Source organism: Mus pahari, chromosome 1 (genome assembly GCF_900095145.1).
Source record: "Mus pahari chromosome 1, PAHARI_EIJ_v1.1, whole genome shotgun sequence".
Taxonomy (NCBI): Eukaryota; Metazoa; Chordata; class Mammalia; order Rodentia; family Muridae; genus Mus; species Mus pahari.
In genome coordinates, this window is record NC_034590.1 from 46,475,776 (window position 1) to 46,486,649 (window position 10,874).

Sequence of the window (10,874 nt, forward strand, 5' to 3'; positions counted from 1 at the left end):
TGATACTTTGATCCCTTTGGGTGAAGTATTTCTTTAGTGATTTTATTTTTTGTTTTGTTTTATTTTGTTTTCAAAACACGGTCTTACCATGTACCCCTGCTAGCCTAAAACTCACTAGAAAGACCAGGCTGGCTTTGAATTCGCAGAGCTCCACCTGCCTCTGTCTCTGAGTGCTGGGACTATAGGAGTGCGCCACTCTACCTGAAATATTTCTTTGAGATACAAGAGAGACCATTGCATCCAGGGAAATAAGCTTGCTACATTCTTTTTTTAAAAAAAAAATTATTTTATTAGATATTTTCTTCATTTGCATTTCAAATGCTATCCCCAAAGTCTCCTATACCCTCCCCCTGCCCTGCTCCCCTACCCACTCACTCCCACTTCTTGGCCTTGGCCTTCCCCTGTATGGGGCATATAAAGTTTGCAAGACCGAGGGACCTCTCTGGGGGTACTGATTAGTTCATAGTGTTGTTCCACCTATCCTAAAATAGGGAATAAAATACCCATGGAAGAAGTTGCAGAGACAAAGTTTGGAGCTAAGATGAAAGGATGGACTATCCAGAGACTGCCCCACCCGGGGATCCATCCCATAATCAACCACCAAACGCAGACACTATTGCATGTACCAGCAAGATTTTTCTGAAAGGACCCTGATATAGCTGTCCCCTGTGAGGCTATGCCAGTGCCTGGCAAATACAGAAGTGGATGCTCACAGTCATCTGTAAGATGGAACACAGGGCCCCCAATGGAGGAGCTTGCTACTACATTCTTAATATAAATGTGTGTGTGTGAAAATTACATCAAATTACACACGAAAATTACATCAAATCATTCACATTTTCACTGTTTATCAATATTCAAATTTGGTGTCTTTGAAGTTGTTAGACTTGCATGTGAAATACACATAGACTCACATAGTTGTACAGTTAGAGATTATTTTATTTGCTTCTTCTCCAACCCGGGCATCCGGAGAACATCTTGAGGGATCTTTAGGTCCACACAGGACTTGAGCTGCAGAAGACATTTGATGAGTATGGTCAGCAAACTGTAGAGCACCTTTGATTATCTAGCCTATTCTGGATCTTGTTTTATGGCATGGGAAAGGAGACAAAACAAGAGCAAAGTTCAAAGCCCAAGCCCCAGAGGCAGGCTGTGAGTTCTCCTCTCAGCTTTTATTTTCCACGTCTCTGGAAACAGGTGGTGCAGTCTGTTCTGTACAAATATTAATGTGTTATGTCTTGGAGTTGCCATGACTCTTTCATGAGCTGGAATGAATGAGTGTTTGACTCTGAGAAAATGCTCCACTTTCTACCTGAAACATTTATCCATGTAGCCTCGTTGAATCCTAGAAAATGGAATCAATGATCTCTTAACCTGCTGCAAATGTTAATCTTTCATTTGTCTTGCAAAATTTAATGCAGATGCCTCTAAGCTCACGAGATTGAATTTAGAATTTAGTTTTATTACTCTTACATTATTAGATAAACAGTCTTTTCGTATTGTTTGTATTTAAGGTAAAATGGTCCTGAAACAAAGAATTCCTTAAAAGAGATAAATATGTGCGAGTACTTACCATATCCAAGTAAACGATGGCAGAGAGATTTATTCTAAAGATGAGATAGCATCCTAAGGGAGGAGTGTAGACTTGGGTCTGTATATTATGCTATCCAAAGAAAACTCAACAAGTCTAGAGAATTAAATGGAGCTCTGATTTAAAAGTATACTCAAGAGTGTAAGAGTCCCTAGTTGGGATTTCTGTTTCAGCAAAAGTTGGAGAGTTTAGTTGGTGAGATCTGGCAGGAGGGAGTAGATGACAGAGAGAAGGTCCTTGGGGTCACCTTATCTCTGACCCTGTATTGCCTGCTTCCTCACTGCTTCCTGGCTGCCATGCTTTCTGCCACCAGCCCTACAATCTGCTCTCACTCCCCTGATGCTCTGCTTCCTCTCAGCCCAAAGCGAAGTAGCCAGACAACCACAGAGTGATACCTCTAAAACTGTGCGCTAAGACAAAGCGTTCCTCCTCTGAAGTGCTTCTGCCAGGTGTTTCCATGGTGGCAACGAATATCCACCAACACTACTGACATCCTGACTGAATATTTTAAAAAGTGAATGGTGAATTGATATTCTCTGCCTTCTCAAAACACATAAATCCTCCCTTCTGGAAATTATTAGCTTTTCCAATAAGGCATTGTTATATATAAAATGAATATGTCATGGTTAGAGAGCTGGGCAGCAGTTGAGAGCCCTGGCAGCTCTTACAGAGCACTAGGGATTCAATTCCCAGCATGCCATGGTGGCTCACAACTGTCCCTGGTTGCAGGGATTCAGCACACTCTTCTGGCCTCCTTGTGGATCAGGCATGCATGTGGTACATGGACCAGCATGCAGACAAAATACTCATAAATATAAAAACATAAACAAAATTTTAAAACTTTAAAACAAATAAAACTCCCAAGTCACTGTTCTGCAAATTTACTTCTGACTGTTTTGCAGGTTTTGATTTGGTTCACAGTCCCACATTTTCTCACCATGTTTTCTAAATGAATGGCATTCACATACTATGATTCTACTGAGTTTGAAGAAATTCTTGTGTCTGGTCATTTCAATAAGTACTTATAATTTTAGCATATGATCATAGATTTTTCATATATGTAATATGGATCTGGAGTACCTCAGAAATAATGATATCTTTTTTTTCTTAGCTAACAGAAAAGTGTGGCTTAATTATTCTTATTGTTAAATGGTATGCAATTGTAGTTTTGCAAGATAAATAAAATGTTGTGGAAATGAGTGATCATAACCATTACATAACTGTGTGAACATACCTAGTGGCACTGGGCTCCACATATGAACTGCTCAGATGGTTAATTATACCTTTATCTTAAAAATTACATAATAAATGATGGTGAACACTGCCTTGGAGTGCATCATGTTCTATTCTCAAAGGGTGTTTGTGGATCTATGGAAGTTCCTTATATAGAAACAAATATTCTCTACTACTTTCTCGGTATTCTATCACTGATCCACAACACTACAATAATATATTCTGGGGGTGTATTTGCAAGCATCTAACATTTATTAAGAATTTAGATTGGGCTAGACACTCTACTAGAAGCTTTATTTACCCTGAAAATGACAGATGAGTTCTACTAGGGCTGATGTGGAGAGTCAAGAAGCCCAGGAGAACCCTGAACACACCATAGGGATAGTGCTGGAATTCCTTGTTGACTTCTAAAGCAAAGTCCTTCATCTTCCAGAAGCATTAGCATCAGTCGCATCCCCCACACAGAGGAATTCCTTGGGTAAATACAGTGTATTACATTTTATTAGTCAATATTAAAAATTTTGGAAGATTCTCACTGAATTGTAAAACGTGCTTTCTTGTTTTGCTGTGTGTGTGTGTGTGTAGGCAAGGGTCAGAAAACACCTCGCAGAAATCAGTTCTCACCTTCTACCATATGGGTCCCAGGAATTGAGTTCATGTTGTCAGCCTGGGCATCAAGCTCTTTTACCTTGTAAGACATCTCATTAGTGTTCCACCCTGCCCACCTTTAAGTTTTTATGTTCTTTTGTTAGTTTCACATAAGTACTACAACCCCACTCATCTTCTGCCCTTAAAACACCCTCCCCCAAATAAAATAAAATAGAATAACAAAAAAATCTTGTCATGGAAGCTCTAGTGTGTCACAGTGTACCAGAGTACACTTTGTTCCACACAACTTTACTTGCAAATGTTTATTGAAATGATTCATTAGTATGGTTTTAGATCCCTGGCTTCTGTGATTCTTTCAATACCACCACCTCACTGTCAGATATCTTGTTGTAGACCTGTGTCATGGAGATCTTGCAGCTTTGAATCTGCAGGATCAACTCTTCCATGGATTCCAGCCCTTTCATGGACTTATAGATGGGATAGACGTTGAGTTGTGCCAACTCAAAGCCTTGGATCTGGGCCTGGAAGGCAGCTGAGTTGGTTAGCCCAGCAGCATTCCTGCATCCACACCATTAGGGTGAGTTCTCCAGCGTTACCCTGACTAGATCATTTAATGCTGCAGCTGACAAGGGGCAGGGTCAGCTATATAGCTCCTATGTCCTCAGGGCCAGCTCACCTGTGCCTTCACCACCAGGGCCAGTTCTATTGTGATGCCCAGTGTGAGGTACAGGGACCACTCTCTAGAATGCTACAGCCTGTGGGGGCAAGGGTTGGTGGAGGGGCAGCACACCTGCTCTCCTGACCTCAGGGCCAGCTAACCCATTTCCCACATGAAGAGAGCAATAGAACCAGCTCACCCACACCTCCACTAACAGGGCCAGTTCTACTGTGCTACCCAGGCAAGGTACAGAGCCCATTCACAAGAGTGCTACAGCCAATGAGGAGTGGAATCAGCACTTCTGGTTCTCAAGACCCTAGTCACGGTCAGCTCTCCTGTCTGACATAAGTTTTGAGGGAGTAGGGGGAAGGGCCCCTACCCAAGCTACCCCGTGGAAGATGAGGGACAGGGCCATCTCTCCAATACATGGCCTTAAGGGTGAGCTCACCTGTTTCCCCTCCATAGGGGTCTGCTCTACTCTTCTGCATAGCAAGGAGCAAGGTCTTCTCTCCCATGTGTGGTGGCTGGCAAGAGGCAGGCCAGCTCAGCACAGTGTCTCAGGACCAGGACATCTGAATGGCCTTTGGTGGTAATATGGGCCTGGGACATCAACATAGATCCCAACTGCCACAAAACAATGGACCCACATTTAACCCCTGGCAGCAGCCTGGGTCTGGATGTCCCTATGTCCTCAGATGGCAGCTCAGGCCACTCAACTTTGCCTGCCCCCTCCCTTAGTAGAATGTCCCTCAGATAATCCCCCATAGTCTCCGGTTGCATCCCAGACCACAGACATCCATTTGACTTTTGGTGGTAACTCAGGCCACAGACATCACCACAGAGGCAGATACAGAAGGACCCCAGACCCAGACATGGCTCTTGGTGGCATCCCAGGCCAGGACCTTACCATGGCCTCCTCACATCTGCCTGCACCTCGCTGCCATCAAGCCTCCATTTCCACCTTTCTCCACAGGGTACAAAACCCCCAGCTTTGCTTTTTCTTCCATCTCTCCACTGTGAATTCCATCTTTCTCATCTCTCCACCACACATTCATTCATCATGGTGGCAGTGGCCAAAGGTCCTTGGGTCTCTTTCTTAGCCCTGCCCACTTTGGTACACACCAATGGGTGGGTGGAACACCTCCTTACTATGCTCTGAAGCTGCAGCCACCTGCTATTCACTGAAGATCAGAAGCAACAGCCATTTCCCAGAGGCATACCGCAACACTGTCCTTTGCAGCAGCAGATATGTCTTGCACGCATGTACTTACGAAAAGTGGGGAGATATAAAATGTACAGTTGGAGGAGAATGAACATAACCATATAGGAGAGACAGTCATCCCAAGGCACCTAGCATGGAAGTCACCAGGCTGCTCCTCCACCTTAGAAATGCTGCAAGACAGCAGGAAGAGAACTGGAAGGATACCCTAGAAGGGAAAACATGAAACCAAAAAGGAGGGAACTGGAAGCGTAACTGGGAGTGTGACCGAGCATTCCATTCCAGGACAGAGTCAGAAGCGGAGAAAGATGCAGGGCTGGGAGCAACTCCGCACTGGGAGAATTCTCAGTATGAGGAATTTTGGAATGTGAGTGAATTTAAAAATGGGTAGATATTTATCTTAGTTTTTTATTTTTAAGTTTCTCTTTTAGGTTTGGGGAATCGTGAAAACCAGAGATAAAGCAAGCAAACACCTCATGAAGAACATGAACTTTAAATTATTTTAAATTATAATAAAATACATAGAATATAATTTTTAAAAAAGCTGCAAAAGAAGAATAGCCTGCTTGTCCCTTGCAGGATTATCTTCTTATGTATTATCAAACTTCCTTTCTACTTGTCCACCTTGTAGAATGTAACTGCTACCAAGGCTGGGACTAGCAAGGCCAATGACTTGTATGCAAAGACTTGAATTAGAGGCTGAGTCAATGGAGATAAAACCTCTTTGTGCTTTTGGGCTCCAGTCTGAAAATGCGATCATAAATATCGAGTACGGGTATTTTCTTAGCTGGAACAGTACTGCTACATAATCCTGACATCGCAAGCAATTAGTGCTTTGGTCTGACAGAGTTTATGTGTGGAAGAGTGACCTTTCTTCTTCTATCCTTGACACTACAATTGGTTCAGTTATCGTCTCCGTCCTAGTTTTATTACCCGATGTGGTAAACAAAGCTCAAAAGCATCTAAACAGTCCTGACTTATCACCAGCCAAATGTGTCTGTTTCCTCCAGCCTGAGAGGCTGGTTCCAAAGGCTGGTTGTCATCTCACCAATCCAGTTCTGTCAGTTCTCTTAATCACCCCCCAACCGCTCACTTGATCAACCAGCAGTACAGTGAAAGCCATAGGCAGAAGTAAGTAATGGATGCCTTAAAATGTTTTCTTGCCTTCTGATGGGGTAATTAAGGATGAGTGGGGAGAGGGTAGGAGAGAGGAAGGAGGAAAGGGAGGGTGGGAGAGGGAATACAGGAAAAGGAGGAGGAGGGAAGAGAAGAAGGCAAGAGAGAAGGGGGAGGGGAAGAAGAGGGAGGGAAGAAGCAGATCTGGCAAAGGAAAACACTGTTCATTGGCCAAGACTGCCTTAACAAAGCACTGCACACTGAATGGCTTAGCCAAAATGAATGTGTCCTCTCGCACCTTTGGAGGCTACAAATTCAAGATCCTGGTGTCAACAGAACTGGGTCCTTCGGAGGCAGAAGGGAAGGGTCTCTTCCTAGGCTTTCTCGCTAGGCTGTCCGTGGGTATGCTGTGGGCTTCCTCTGTAATTGTCTGCAGATGTCCATCTCTTCTAAGTATTCCAGCTATATTGGATCAGGATCCACCTTCACGCCCTACTCTTTGAAAGCCTGTCTCTAAGTACACTCACATGCTGAGGTCTTTGGGCTTAGGATTTTTGGCATAGGAATCTGAAGGTGATTCACCCCATAACAGCCCTCTCTTCTGCTCTTATCGACTCATAGAGAATGGTTGGAAAACCTTCAAGTAACTGTAAGTAAAAATCATTCAGTCCAAACCAGAGTGAATCACTGTCAATATTTTGACATAATTTTCTTTTCAACTTCATTCTTTTGGTAATGTGTAGTTTTGTTTCTGTACATGATTGAAATCATACCATGTACACAATCTTGATCTAGCTTTTGGGAATGCCTGCTGAGGCTCTTCATTTCATGAGTATGCATTTTTATGTTCTTTTAAATAACATAGATCTATTTTTAGGTTCTAATTTCATAACACTTATTAATATAGTAGACACAATTATTTTACATTGAATAATTACCCTTTTTAGTTTAAAATATTTCATTTACACAAGTTTCTATACTTGCTCATTGATTTTTATCAACACAAATTTTATTAAGGTTCTCAAATATGAAATTGTGATATTTATCATTTTCATTTTCTTCTACATTTTTTGAAATTTGTCATTTTGCTTTTTTTGCCTTTGATTTTCCTTGATATGATTATGCTTTTAATATTTGCAATTTAAACTGAATTCACAAAACGTACATTTTCTTTCCTTAAACATACTTAAAAAAAAAGATGTATGTGTATATGTGTAAGCTTGCATGAGAATGTGTGCACTACATATATACAGGAGCCCATGGAGGCCAAAAAACAGTGTTGGATGCCCTGGAACTGGAGTTACAAATGGTTGTGAGCTGCCATGTGGGTACTGGGAATTGAAACCTAGTTGTCTGTAAGAGTAGGAAATGCCCTTAGTGACTGCCCAGCCCATAAATTATTATGCTGCTTAAGAAATAGATCTTGAACCATGCACTGTCAACTACCCATAAAATTTATAGTGAACTCCACTGATACTTTATTAAAACATTAGGGAGTGGGGTTATCTTTGCTGCTCATGCTCCTATCTCATTCTCTTGAGAGGCTGATGCTAGAGATTCGTGTCATCACGCCCAGCTTTGAAGTATTTTATTGTTACTAAGTATTTTATCTACATAAGTGTAATAATGAACTCCTTAAGCAATGGGATTCTGCCTTTGATCCTTATGAGCTAGGCTTTGGAAAAAAAGTCAGTGATAGGCTAGTGTACCTGGTGACCCTGTGCAGTTGTATATGTTGGGCTGTGCATGCCATGCATCTTAGAAAATTCTGTGTGGAAGGGGCTTTGTGGATAGAAGCATCCCACATTGGATGGATAGATAGATATAGATAAATAACTCTGGAAGCCTTACAAATAAGGTTCAGGCTTTTTTTCTTTTAATCTGAAGAAAATAATTCTTAGTCATGAAGGTGAAAAAATTGAGAACAATGATCATATTTCAGCGTTGGCAGTTGTAGATAAAAATGATGCTAAATTTCATAAACTTAAATATTCTGTACTTGAAGTAGGTGAACTATTCTACTCTAATAACGACGCTTGTTAATTTAGTGATTGTGTGTGGGATGGGAAGGGATGAGAGATAGAGGAGGAGAGAGGAAAGAGAGACGAAGAGACAGAGGAGAGGGAGTTCCTGTTCTTGTGGGCACCAGCACGCGTGTGTATGAGTGCACGCACTGCTGTATGTGTTCATGTGTATAGAGGTCAGAAGACAGTCTTACGTGTCTTCCCTCAGGTGACTTCCACTTTTTGGGGTCTGTAACACCATCATGTAGCTTAGGTTGGCTGGCAAGTGAGCTCCAGGGACCTGCCTGTCTCTCCTTCCAACCTTATCATTGTTGAGTTCTGGGGAATCTTGGGTCCTCAAGCTTGAGAGCCAAGCATTTTATAAACCAAGCTATCAACCCAGTTCATGATACTTGTTTAGGAAACAAACAAACAAACAAACAAAAACAGAGTAAATGCCTATAGTACATTCTTAATCCAACAAATACAAATTGTTACATCTATTCTGATTGTGTCTCTTTATATCTATATTTACCTATGTGGGAAAAACCAGAAAACAAAAATTAGGACAAATTCTCTCATTTATAACAATTATTCTCAAAATTTGTGGTTACACATAATATTTTTTCTTAATGCTACCAAAAGAAAAGAGCGGCAGCTTTAAGAAAATTAGCAGTTAGTGCTTTTAAAGGGCAGAGCATTATTCTTTTGAATGAAAAACATTTTTTAAAAAGGGCACTGCAAGCCTTAAGTGCTCTGCCCAGACTTGCTACAGAGAGACTGACTGTGCTCTTTGTCACACATCTCTCCCTGTCACTCTGCATCTTTTCACCAAATCCACCCCAGAGCGCTGCCCGACCAGTTGACCATAATCAGCAAGTCCGGAGAGGTTTCTTCTCTCTCCAACAGTAGGAATCCACAAGAATGCTGGTTTTCACACAGGGAAATAGAAATTGGTGGCAGGTGGTTTTCAGTCATTTTGACAGCACCTCAATTGAGCTGGCTCTACTTTCTAAAGCTCAGCAGGGGGTCGGGGAACCGGCTCAGTTGTCATCACTATCTGAGAACTTGCCCTTTTCCGGGAATTTCCCTCAAAAGCTTGCCTAATGTATGGTAAAACCCACTGGCTGCCTTGAACAGCAGACAGAACATTAGAGCAGTGTCCCGGGGCTGTTTAGTTTCACCTGGAAGTTGTTTGGCTGTGTTTATTCCAGGAAATCAGGTTACATGGATGCTATATATGAATCTAGTAAGATAGGAAGCAGACTTTTCTGATAAGTTCAAAGGAGATTCCAATTTATGATCCAACACCTTTATTAATGTCAGACTCTGTAAAAAGAAAATATAGGGTAAACAGACTAAATAAAAAGACAATGACATTGACATTGAACCATTGCTTATAATGGTAGCAGGGAACAGGTGAGTCTTTCAACTAGGACGTGGCTGACTGAAGAAGCATAAATATTTGATCCTAGGCTAACATCTCTCCCCCAAAAGCCAACATACAACACACGATGAATGATAAACGTAATGTCTTGGCTTCAAACAATTCTCAAAGCCTGTTCTATAGATATGGCTTTCAAAGCGAATTCACGAAGCCATCATTTGAAGGAATAATTTGGTTCAGATTGGATATAATTGTTTGCCTCGTGCTGTCTCTGAGTTCTCTTTTACGGTTCTCATTAATTTTATACTTTATTATTGAAATGCAAACGTTTGGCAATATATAATCTAAGGACGAGGCACTCCTGTGGTGACAAAGAGTCACTAAATCTATGTGAATTATAGATTCAGAAATTTCTGGAAGATTTGACTCATGCCTCCTTTTCATTTTCCCAGCCCTCTGTCTGGTCTTCTTCCTGAGGGAAGCCTGAGACACCTCGGAGCGAGAGGGAACTGGAGATGGCAGATCTGATCTTGAGCCCTGGATCTGAGAGGGCTATTCAGAGGCAGAAGGGAGGGAAACATCACGAGTTTAGACACCATACAGAACTCCATATACCTTGAATAGTCAAAGAAGATGCGAAGTAGTAGTGGGATCAATGAAAAGGTCAAACCCAGGCAGAAGACTCTTCAGGCAAAATGGCTGTGGCTAGAGGCTCTCCTCTCTGTGTCTTTCTGTGCCTGAAATAGTCTGATGCAAGAACAGCAGGAAGGGAGCTTTTGGATTGTTGTAAAGCAAAATAAAACAAATCCAAATGCTATGAATTCGTTGACACTTATTCCCATAGCTTGGGAGTCACGAGTAATTAACTAATGGAATGTTCCTGAGCTAATGAATCCCAAAGATAGGGCAGAAAAGGACGGATGCAGCTCCTACCTGCTCTACTGGAACTGTAGCCCAACATCTGCCAGTAGTTGATTTGACTTTCTGGGAGCAGCTGTGATGTGAAGGAGACCAAGCCCTGTAGTAAAGCCTCATAGAAGAGCTCTGACCCGTAGCCC